Genomic DNA, 11,870 nt, shown 5'->3' on the forward strand with positions numbered 1-11,870 from the left:
AGAGAGAGAGAGAGAGAGAGAGAGAGAGAGAGAGAGAGAGTAAGATAAAAAGGACCTACAATGAACAAAATGGTCAATTGATATTTATCCTAAGATGGTTTGGAACATGAAAATCTATAAAGGTGACATACAACAAAAAATATAGGGCAAAAATAATGATTAATACATCTGATAGATGTTGAAAATTTACCTGACAAAATTTAATGTCCTTTCCTGATAAATCTTTAAAAATAGAAATACTTCATTACAAGACATAACATATAGACAATGGGATATAAACATAGTAAAACTTGAAAACATATCCTCTAAGATCAATGATAAGTCATTATATATACTTTTTAAAGATTTATTTTATGTATATGAGTACACTGTAGCTGTCTTCAGATACACCAGAAGAGGGTATTAGATCCCATTACAGATGTTTGTGAGCAGCCATATGGTTGTTGGGAATTGAACTCAGGAGTTCTGGAAGAGCAGTTAGTGCTCTTAACCTTTGAGTCCACCATCATATTTTCTTAAGAGTCATTTCTTCATGTCATCTAACAGGATACTGGAAATCCTAGAGGAAAAACACATCTACATATGTCCTTGAATTGTTTACAATGCTAAACTTTCCTTCAAAATATACAATTTATGCTTTATATCTGTTGAGTCAGAATAGTCAACTGTCTGGAGATTCATAAAAAACATGTAAACAAAGTCCTAAGTTCAGGAAGAACAACAGCACATCATAAGTTATTTTGTTCAACCATCTCTATTCTATACAGGTAAGTTCTGTATTATAATTTAAATTGCACTGATATTCTCACAGTCGGATGCCCAAAGTTTTAAGAGTTGGAGACTTGAGAAGTTATTAGATAATGAGGGCATCATCGTCAACAAATTTACCCATTGAGAAATGCATAACAAAATGGACTATAAATTGGTGAGGTCCAGTTAAAGGAACTATATCATTCATGGAACATATGCCTTTGAAGGATAAATCTGACCCTGTATTGCCCCATGCTATATTAATTTTCTAATATTCCTTTGAAAATGTCATTATTCGTACAGAGCTGAGAACAACATTCTTCTTTTATAGTGTTGTTATGAAAAGCAGCTACATATTTAAACAACTTACCAGATGTATTTTTCTGAATGCTTTGATTGTGCAACCAATGGACCAGTAAGTGTTGTATGCTGGCCTGCGGCCTACTTGAACCGGGTACACCAGGGAGGCAGGCTGGGGCCGAAAGAAACTTAGATGGCAAGAGATTAATGGAGACCAAGACATGATTCTGTTCAAGGCCCATCAGTTTACTAAGAGAAACTACTTATAAAAGGGGAAGGCCCATCCCCCCACCAGTCCATTCTTGGTGTCTGGAGCCAGCCTGTAGGCTACCTGCAGAATAGGATGTTCCTCTGGAATGTCTCAAAGGCTTCTCAGCAGGTAGCAGTGTCTTGGAGAGAGCAGTGGCAGGTGATAGAACAAAAGAGCCATCTAGGTAGGAAGGTTCCAACCATAGGTAATCTCCTTCTCAGTGGCAGCAAGGTCAAAGTCTGGATCAGCCTGCTTCAGGGCTGAGGGAGGCTATAAGTAAGTATTCTCAAATGTGGAGTGTTTGGACATATTTAAATGTCTGCATTATATACATTCCTAACAACAACCAACAAAATATGCATGTGGTTTACCTTCATTAGATATTGTTCTGTATTCTTTTCTAGAAAATGTTCCAATTTTCATTAGGAATTTGTACATCTTATAAATTCATGAATCTAGTAACCAGAAGCAATTAGAGGATGTGGTGGTCATATCCTGGGATTATAAACCAAACCATTTAATTTTCTTTCAATGCCACATCCTCCCGGAAAGCATACTTGTATCAGTTACCTTAATACTATTCAATTTTAGTGTACATGTTAATCTTTTTGCTCTTGCCCAAAAGTAGACGAGCTGGAATTCTCTACTTCTAACAATCTTCAAGGTAAAGCAAATGTTGTGGCTCTATGAAGTACATAGAGCAAATTTTCTATGAACATTTGTCAGTCTTCAGTACAAAGATAGTCAGATTGAAATCTATGAGGGATGACTTTAATTACTTTTTTTTACAGTCTAGTCTTTCTTGCTTTTTCTAGGGTGTAGTTTCCCTCCTTGTATTGTTTTTTTTTTGTTGTTGTTGTTGTTGTTTTTTCTGTTATTATCCTTTGAAGGGCTGGATTCATGGAAAGATATTGTGTGAATTTGGTTTTGTTTTGGAATACCTTGGTTTCTCCATTTATGGTAATTGAGAGTTTGGCTGGGTATAGTAGCCTGGGCTGGCATTTGTGTTCTCTTAGTGTCTGTATAACATCTGTCCAGGATATTCTGGCTTTCATAGTCTCTGGTGAGAAGTCTGGTGTAATACTAATAGGCCTGCCTTTATATATTACTTAACCTTTTTCCCTTGCTGCTTTTACTATTTTGTCTTTATTTAATGCATTTGTTGTTCTGATTATTATGTGTCAGGAGAAATTTCTTTTCTGGTCCAGTCTATTTGGAGTTCTGTAGGCTTCTTGTATGTTCATGGGCATCTCTTTCTTTAGGTATGGAAAGTTTTCTTCTATAATTTTGTTGAAGATATTTGCTGGCCCTTTGAGTTGAAAAATCTTCATTCTCATCTGCTCCTAGTATCCATAGATTTGGTCTTCTCAATGTGTCCTGAATTTCCTGGATGTTTTCAGTTAGAATCTTTTTGCATTTTGGTCTTTCTTTGATTGTTGTGTCCATGGTCCCTATGGAATCTTTTGCACCTGAGATTCTGTCTTCTATCTCTTGTATTCTGTTGCTGATGCTCGTATCTATGGTCCCTGATTTCTTTCCTAGGGTTTCTATCTCCAGAGTTGTCTCCCTTTGGGTTTTCTTTACTGTTTCTACTTCCATTTTTAGATCCTAGATGGTTTTGCTCAATTTCATCACCTGTTTGGTAGTGTTTTCCTGTAACTCTCTAAGGCATTTTTGTGTTTCCTCTTTAAAGGCTTCTAGCTGTTTACCTGTGTTTTCCTGTATTTCCTTCTTAAAGTCCTCCATCATCATCATTAGAAGTGACTTTAGATCCATGTCTTCCTTTTCTGGTGTGATGGTGTATCCAGGGCTTGCTATGGTGGGAGGGTTTGGTTCTGATAATGCCATGTAACCTTGGTTTCTGTTGCGTTTGTTCTTATGCTTGCCTCCTGCCATCTGATTATGTCAAGTGCTTGCTGCCCTCAATATATCTGATTGGAGCCTGTCCTTTCTATAATCCCAGTTTATTCAGGACTCCTCAGAGTCCAGCTTTCTCTGTGATCCTTTGTTTGTGGGCTCCTGTGAACCTGAGATTCTGGATCTGTGAGAGTTCTTGGCAGTCAAGTTCCTCTGCAACCCTGAAATACTGGTGTGACCAAGCTCTTTTTATCCTAGGATCATGTTGTCAAGATCCTGGGCATGTTACAGTGCCCGGAGGTGGTGTCTCCTTTGAGGAGCTTGGAGATGTCTGGTCAGTGGTCCTAAGATCGTGTGGAGAGTCCTCCAAGGACCATTGGGGGTTTCTGCTGACTCAGTGCCCAAGGTGAACAAGTGCTGGCCCCAACCAGAAGGATCTTGTGCCCCAGGTCAGGCAGGTTTTCTGCTTCCCTAATGCTGTCTCATGTCCCACACGATTGGATTGGAACAGAAGTTGTGTTCCTCTCACCAGTGGTTCTAAGATCGTATGGAAAGTCCTCTTGGGAACTTGGAGGTGTCCGCTGACTAAGCCCCAAAGGTGACCCGGAGCTGGAGCTAACTGGAAGGGTGTCAAACGAGTTTTGTTTTTTTTTTTTTGTTTTGTTTTTTTTTTTTTTTTTTTTTCTTAGTCATTCTGATTGTTATAAGGTGTAGTATCAGGGTCATTTTGCTTCGCATTTTCCTGACCACTATGGACTTTGAACAATTCTTTAAGTCCTAGGCTAGATTCCTAGATTCCTCTGTTGTAAATTCTCTGATAAGCTCTATTACCCCTCCCCTGCTTTTTTTGATTGGGTTGTTTGGTTTTTTTGGAGGTTAGCTTCTTGAGTTCTTTATATATTTTTAATATTAGCCCTCTATCATATGTGAAGTTAATGGTGCATTTTTGTTCCCCATCTGGAGGTTGCCAATTTGTCCTATGGACTATGTCCTTTGCTTTTTCATGAGGTTCTATTTACTGATTCTTGATTGTAGAGACTGAGCCATTAGAGTTCTGTTTAGGAAATACACACACACACACACACACACACACACACACACACACACCTGCCCCTGTGCTAATGAGTTCGAGACTCTTTCTAAAATTATTTTCTATTAGATCCACTGTATCTAGTTTTATTTTGAGGTCCTTGGTCCACTTGGACTTGAGCTTTATGCAAGGTGACAACTAAGGATCTATTTTCACTTTTATACATACCAATTCCCCGTTAGACCAGCACCATTTATTGAAGATGCTTTCTTTTTTATTGTATATTTTTGGCTTATTTGTCAAAGATCAAGTGCTCATAAATGTGTAGTTTTATATCTGGGCTTTTAATTCTATCCCATTGATCAACCTGTTTATTTACCAATACCATGCCGTTTTTATCAGTATTGCTCTGTAGTACAGATTGAGGTCAGGGATGGTGATTCCCTCACAAGGTCTGTTAATTGTTAAAAATTGTTTTTGATATCCTGATTTTTTTTAATGTTTTTCGATATGAAATTGAGAATTGTTCTTTTCATGTCTTTGAAGAATTATGTTGGACTTTTGATGGGGATGGTGTTGAATCTGTAGATTGCTTTTGGTAGGATGGCCATTTTTACTATGTTAATTCTACCAAATCATGAGCATGGGAGATCTCTTCATTTTCTGAGGTCAATTTCATCTAGATTTTCCAGTTTTGTTAAGTATAGGCTTTTGCAGTAGGATTTGATGCTTTTATTTTTAATTTCCTCCATTTCTGTTGTTATATATCCCTTTTCATTCCTGATTTTTGTTAATTTGGATACTGTCTCTGTGTCCTTTAGTTAGTTTGGCTAGGGGTTTATCTATCTGATTTATTTTCTCAAAGAGCCAGCAGTTTGTTTTGTTGATTCCTTATATCTTTGTTTCTATTTGGTTGACTTTGGCCCTGAATTTGATTATTTCCTGCTGTCTACTCCTCTTGGGTGTCTTTGCTTCTTTTTGTTCTAGGATTCTCAGATGTGCTGTTCATACCTGCTTGCTGTGTGAGACTGAGTAACTGCTAGATCCTTGGACTTCCATTCACAGCTGCGACTGAAAAATTGTTGGGAATTGGGCTGCCAATTGTTCATACCCTCTATTAATTTCACTGTTCTATTTAAGTTTCTGTTTCTATGACCCGTCCTTGGTGAGAGTGAGGTATTGAAGTCTCCCGCTATTATTGTGTGGGTTTCAATGTGTGTTTTGAGATTTAGTAAAGTTTCTTTTATGAATGTGGATGCACTTGCATTTGGGGAATAGATGTTCAGAATTGAGACTTTCTCTTGGTATATTTTCCCTTTGATGAGTATCAAATATCCTTCCTGATCTTGCTTGATAACTTTTGGTTGAACGTCTGTTTTATTGGATATTAGAATAGTAACTCCTGCTTGTTTCTTGGGACAATTTGCTTGGAAGACATTTTTTTCTGCCCTTTACTGTGAGGTAGTATCTGGTTTTGTCACTAATGTGTGTTTCTTGTATGCAGCAAAATGCTGGATACTGCTCATGCAACCAGTTTATTACCTTATGCCTTTTTATTGGGGAATTGAATCCAATGATATTGAGATATATTAAAAACAGATAATTGTTAGTTCCTGTTATGTTTGCTGTTGTATGTGGCAGTGTATGTATGTGATTCTCTCCTTAAGTTTTGTTGTGAGACGATTAATTTCTCCCCCCCCTTAGGTGTAGGTACCCTCCTTGTTTTGGAGTTTTTCTTCTAGAATCTTCTATAAGGCTGAATTGGTCGATAGATAGGGTTTAAATTTGGATTTGTCCTGGAATATTTTAGTTTCTCTATCTAATATTATTGAGAGTTTTGCAAGATATAGTAGACTAGGCTAGCATTTTTTTTTCTTTTAGGGCCTGCATGACCTCTGTCCAGACTCTTCTGGCTTTTAGGGTCTCTCTTGAGAAGTCTGTTGTAATTGTGATAGGCCTGCTTTTATATATTACTTGGCCTTTTCCCTTATAGATTTTAGTATTCTTTCTTTGTTATGTGCATCTAGTACTTTCATTACTGTGTGACAGGAGGATTTTTCTTTTCTGATTGAATCTATTTGGTGTTCCATAGGCTTTTTATATGTCTATAGCCATCTCTTTCTTTAGGTTAGGGAAGTTTTCTTCCAAGATTTTATTGAAGATATTTTGGGTTCTTTGAGCTGGAATCTTTGCTCTCTTCTATTCCTATTAATCTTAGGTTTGGTCTTTTCATTCTGTCCTGAATTTCCTGGATATTTTGGTTTAGGAGGGTTTTTTGTTTTGTTTTGTATTTTCTTTGACCATTGTGTCAATATCTTCTAAGGATAGATGACTTTTTTTAGGTTGAACAAATACAGTCAATCTCTCCAGGAGGTTTATTAATGCAGGTTATATATGTTCATATTTTCCAGAAATTGAATTATTAAAAGAAAACATTTTCAACTTCTCTATCTTATTTCAAATAACAATGGTCATAATGCATACTAACAGAAATAATGTTTTTATTCAGTTCCAAAACAATATTAATGGAAAAGGGTGATGGTTTTACACTGTAAAAGGTCTCATAAAGGGACTGAAAATACGACTCAGTAGGTGAGACAGTCTGGTATACAAGAATTAGAACCTGAGTTCAGATCTAGGACCTCACATCAAACTTTCAGAGTAGTTTGCCATACATGTGAGATGTATGCTATGAGGAGTGAAGACAGGAGCATGCCTAGAGCTTGCTGGCCAACAAGGTAGTTCTAAGATCAGTAACAGATTATGTATAAAATGATTAAGAATGTGTGGTAGAGTTGTACATGCAAAGTCCTGTTCCTACACACACACACATACACACACACACACAAACAGAGGAAGGAAGGGACAGAGGAGGAGAGGGAAGGAGGAAAGGAAGGATATTTAATACCTTGTTTACTAGAGTATTATAGGATTCTTGTATATGTTTCTGTACACAGATATTGTACTGCGGTGTCCTGAATACCACCTAGCCACTGCAGAACTCTACTTTACATTCCTTAGAGGAGGAGATAGCAAATGATGTCACAATATTATATTGTATATGAATACACATGTTCACATATGTGAGCTCATATACATATTGAGGATTTAGTTTGATTTCAGTGTTCTTTCTCTCACCTAATTTATTGATATAGGGTTTATCAACTGAACCCCAATACTGATATAGCTACCTTAGCTAATAAGCTCGCTCCTGGGATCCATTGTCTCTAGTACTGATATTGCAACTAGGCCATAACAAACACCCCATATTTATATTATATTTATATGGGGTGTGCTGACTCAATTCATCATGTAGCTCATGTGGCCAATGGAGCCATCTAAAGATAGTCTTAACATTCTAGATACCTATGGGTATCCAAATTATGCTTTAGGGACTCACATTAGAAGTTAAGTCCATCTTATTCTTTATTTCCACAAAGCTAACTTGAATTACTCCTAAATCAAAGGTTATTGGTTTCCTGGGAGAATTGGATTTGTCAGTAAATTCTCATCCTGTTTGCTCTGTGTGGGAGGTATTGAACTGGAACATGTAGACATCAGTGAAGAGGAAATGAGCCTCTTTTCAATCCCCTACTCTAAAAGGGAAGATGTATAAAGAGCTAAAAAGAAAATACTTATGAGAGTGAATCCCAAAGTGGCTTTACAACAATTGTTCTACTAGATACAAAAATAACTCCTATAAGCTCCAAAGACCAATTATTGTTCCCACCTCCACCTTAGAAGAATAAAAAACTGACATGGAACAAGTTCGCAAACATGTGAAAGCAACAAAATGACAACTAAGGAAGAATGAAGAGATAGAGCTCAGCCTTGGACCAGGAGGAAGGTGAGGGAATAATGTAGCATCTTTCATTAGGCTCTGTTTTATGTCACTCGATATTAATGCTGTTTAAGATGAAGAATAGTTGCAACCACATGTCTCTATGGCAATGAAATATTTAAAGTTCTTTGGGGGCATTTGCTCACCTGCTAATGTCATCTATTGCTTGACAATTAATATTATCCATCAAATTGCTTGCTACTGTAGTGCTGTGACATAATTAGGTTTTCCGTGAAGTCTATCTGGGTGTCACCATAATTTTGTCAGCATAGTGAATAATGACAGCCTGTTCTGTTACCAGACTAATGTAATTATTTCTCAGGAAATCTGTATGTTTCCTTCTAAAGAATAAGTCCAGATCAGTCATTCATGAACTCAAAGTCCCTAAAGCAGGTAGAAGCAAGATCATTTTCTCTTTGGAAACAAATAGACAATCTATAATTTCCAAAGAAAGGCTATCAGAATTATCAAGAAGGCTGTTCCCGTTGATGACAGCTTTATTTATAAAAATCAAGAAGCAAGGATTAGAGAAATATTCAATGCATTTATGTGAACCCTGGCCTCCTCTGTAAGCAATGAGCAACTTAGGACTTTTTTTTTTAAGATTTATTTATTTATTTATTTATTTATTTTTAATTAGGTATTTTCTTCATTTACATTTCAAGTGCTATCCCAAAAGTCCCCAACTTAGAACTTTAAAACCCAAAGCAAGAATGGCCAGAAGTAGGAACTATTGTAAAGCTTTAAGATCATAATGGATTTAAGATCATTATCTTCATGTGCATCAGGAACTATACATTGACATGACAAAACTTTTAAAGCATATGGCATTTTAATTTAGTTGTAATGCAGAGAAGGAAATAACTAAAAATAAAATCAGAAAGATCAAAAGAACTTGTAAAAATTTCTCTCCTACAAAGTATAGACAGCATGAATGCCAAGGTAGTTTCAAGACTAGTGACAATGGTTAGAAAGGGGCCTATCATAGCGACTAAAGCTAATAGCTAGTTAAAGAGTTTACAGGAAACTAAGTCCACATGATACTTCTTTTTTCTCTGAGGTGAAAGATATGTCTCACTGAGCTTTCTCTAAATCTTCCTGTACTCAGCTTTAGGAGAGACCAGTGATTAAAATGGTATTTTACTAATTGAAAAGAATTTTTTATTTACATTTATTTTTTTATATAAAGGGAAACATTTAATTGGGGCTGCCTGACCGTTCCATAGGTTCAGTCTTATTCACTTTACATTCTGCTCTCTGCCTGCCCCGCCTTCCTTGGGAAGACTGAACCACCAACCAATGAAAAGATTTTTTTTAAACTCTCTAAGAATGTGTGTGTGTGTGTGTGTGTTGAAATGTAAGGTTTTTTTAAATTGGATATTTTCTTTATTTATATTTCAAATGTTATCCTCTTTCCCGGTTTCCCCTCTTCAAACCCCCTATCCCCTCCTCCCTCCCCCTGAGGTGATGTGACAGGTAGTCATTGTTACACAGGTAGTGGTTTCAGGGACAGCAGGTGTGGCTGCTTCAGACTAGCTTTGGGCTCCGCAGCTGCCCGGAGGGTCTCTGCAGTGACCAACCCCTTCTTCTCCAGTACGCTACACCAGCCGGCTGTAACAACCAGCAATGGCGGCCTGGATGGCCTCTCAACGACCAATCAAGGGAATCCTGAAGAACAAGACCTCAGCGTCTTCCCCGGTAGTGGCCTCAGCTGAACAGCCCAGCCTGACCTTCAAAAAGCTGAATAAGAAGTCCCAGACCTGGGATGAAGCTAACATCTTATCAACTTATCATCCACCTGAGGAAGACTACGGACTGATGAAAACAAGTGCGCCAAACACACTATACCACAATTCGATGGCTTATGATAAAGATGCTGCTAATGCTTCAGAATGCCATGAAATGTTGAATCCAGATTGCTTAGAGAAGAAACTCACTGTTGATGAAGATTCTGGGCCAAGCGATATGGAACTTGAAGAAGAAGGTGGTAGAGAGGAAGAAAATTACCTCTCCCCTCAAGAAAAGAAGCGGCAGTTTGAAATGAAAAGGAAGCTTCACAGCAACGAAGGACTAAATATTAAATTAGCCAGACTGCTAATTTCAAAAGACCTACATGATGATGATGACGAAGATGAAGAAATGTCAGAGGCTACAGACTTTGACAGCATCAATATTGACTAGTCGAATCAAGGATCTACCGAAAGTGACCATCTGCAACTGAAATCACAAAGTTCATAAAAGTAATGTGTTCAGCCTAACAGTCATTTGTCAAATACAAACCTCGTTACTGTACTGTACTGCTTCTTGTTCTCTATAATTCGTGATTTTCTTAACAAAATACATATCATTTATATAGTGTTAAGAATTAAGACCATAGAGCCTAAGTAAATGGAAAATGCCTAATTAATGCACATATTCTAGTGTCTCATAGTTCATCATAAATACAGTGTAATGTCAGTAATCCAAAACTACTTTCCTTTTGTAAGAGCACTGGTTAATTTCTATAAGATATTACATAGCTTTTTATGCTTTAATTAATATATTAAATAACATCATGGAAGAAATTAATTTATTTTTGTCACTTCTAGATGGTGGTACTTCTTATAAAATGTTTGGGGTAGTTTCATGCTTTTCTTCATTTAATCAAAAGCCTACTCATACAATGGGATATATGGGTGGATAAATATTTAGGTGGAAAGAGATATTTTCTTAACATTTATTTTTAGCTTGTTTGACTAATTGAGAAAGCATCTGAGCTGTTGTCTAATCGATAACCTTTAAAAGTCCTGTTCATTTTCTTTGTGCTCAAAAGGAAAGGAATGAAAATGTTTTTCATCCAAACTGGTTTCCCCCATTCCCACCCACACTCAAAGAAATGATCAGGTTAAAGTTGCTCAGTTTGACACCTGCTAGTTCTAGTACTTAAGGGAAACAGACATAGTAGTAGCCAAATGATCGCAGGAAGGAGAGCTAAGCAGCTTGGTATCGGTACTCTGATTGACAATTTGGTCAGTAAATGGCTGATATTCGTTTATTTGACATTAGACCTTAGAAAACAATTAACTGAGGCATTTTTGCACAATGCAGGCATTGTATATAATCAGAAAACGATTGTTTTGTACAGGCAGAACTATACCTGAATATTTTTAAATTTAAAGATTCTGAAGAGTCTCTACATAAAGGGAATATGATACTGTACACTGTGAAGAATGAACATGATCCCTCTAACATGATAGAAATTATTTAGATTTTTCCCCCTGAAATAACATGTAGTTCCTGTCTGTCTTAGTTTAGTGATTATTTCCTTTGTAGACATTTATTTATTTATATTGTAAGTTTTTAGTAGCACCAAATGAGTTTGTTATATGACAGACTTTTAAAATAACTTCTGTATATTATATATATGAAATGGCTTTTATTGAACATATATCTTCCACTTTAGTCTCTTGATGGCAATAAAAAGTGCTAAGACTCTTTATTATTAAAAAAAGAAAAGATTTTTATTGCTGTCAGGATTATGCATTGCTTTGAATGACAGAACCCAGTAGAAATAAACCCTGTTGGAGCACAATCTATCTGTCACTTAACCTCTCGTTCATAAATAACTAAGGTCATTTTCAAGCACAATTATGAAAGACACAAAATTCTGAAGTAGTAGATATGTATCAATGGAGGATGTATGTAACACTCATTCATTCAGAAGGAATCAGGGAATATGGAATGGAGTTTATTCTGCTTACCCATTATTACTAAACACAAACCTTGGAAGAAATGGTTTTCTTTGATAAAATATAGTAAAATTAAAAAAAAAATAATAAAACAGGTAATCTACAGCATGGAAA

The 11,870-nt window shown here is 36.5% G+C and overlaps 1 pseudogene across 1 annotated transcript; it reads left to right on the top strand.

Moving 5' to 3' along the window:
- Window positions 1-9,521: 9,521 nt before the first annotated feature.
- Ppp1r2-ps7 (protein phosphatase 1, regulatory (inhibitor) subunit 2, pseudogene 7) lies at window positions 9,522-11,469 on the top strand (annotated as a pseudogene). The gene has a single exon (NR_033731.1). The product of NR_033731.1 is annotated as a protein phosphatase 1, regulatory (inhibitor) subunit 2, pseudogene 7 (transcript).
- The last annotated feature ends 401 nt before the right edge of the window (window positions 11,470-11,870 follow it).

Source organism: Mus musculus, chromosome X (assembly GCF_000001635.26).
Source record: "Mus musculus strain C57BL/6J chromosome X, GRCm38.p6 C57BL/6J".
Classification (NCBI taxonomy): Eukaryota; Metazoa; Chordata; class Mammalia; order Rodentia; family Muridae; genus Mus; species Mus musculus.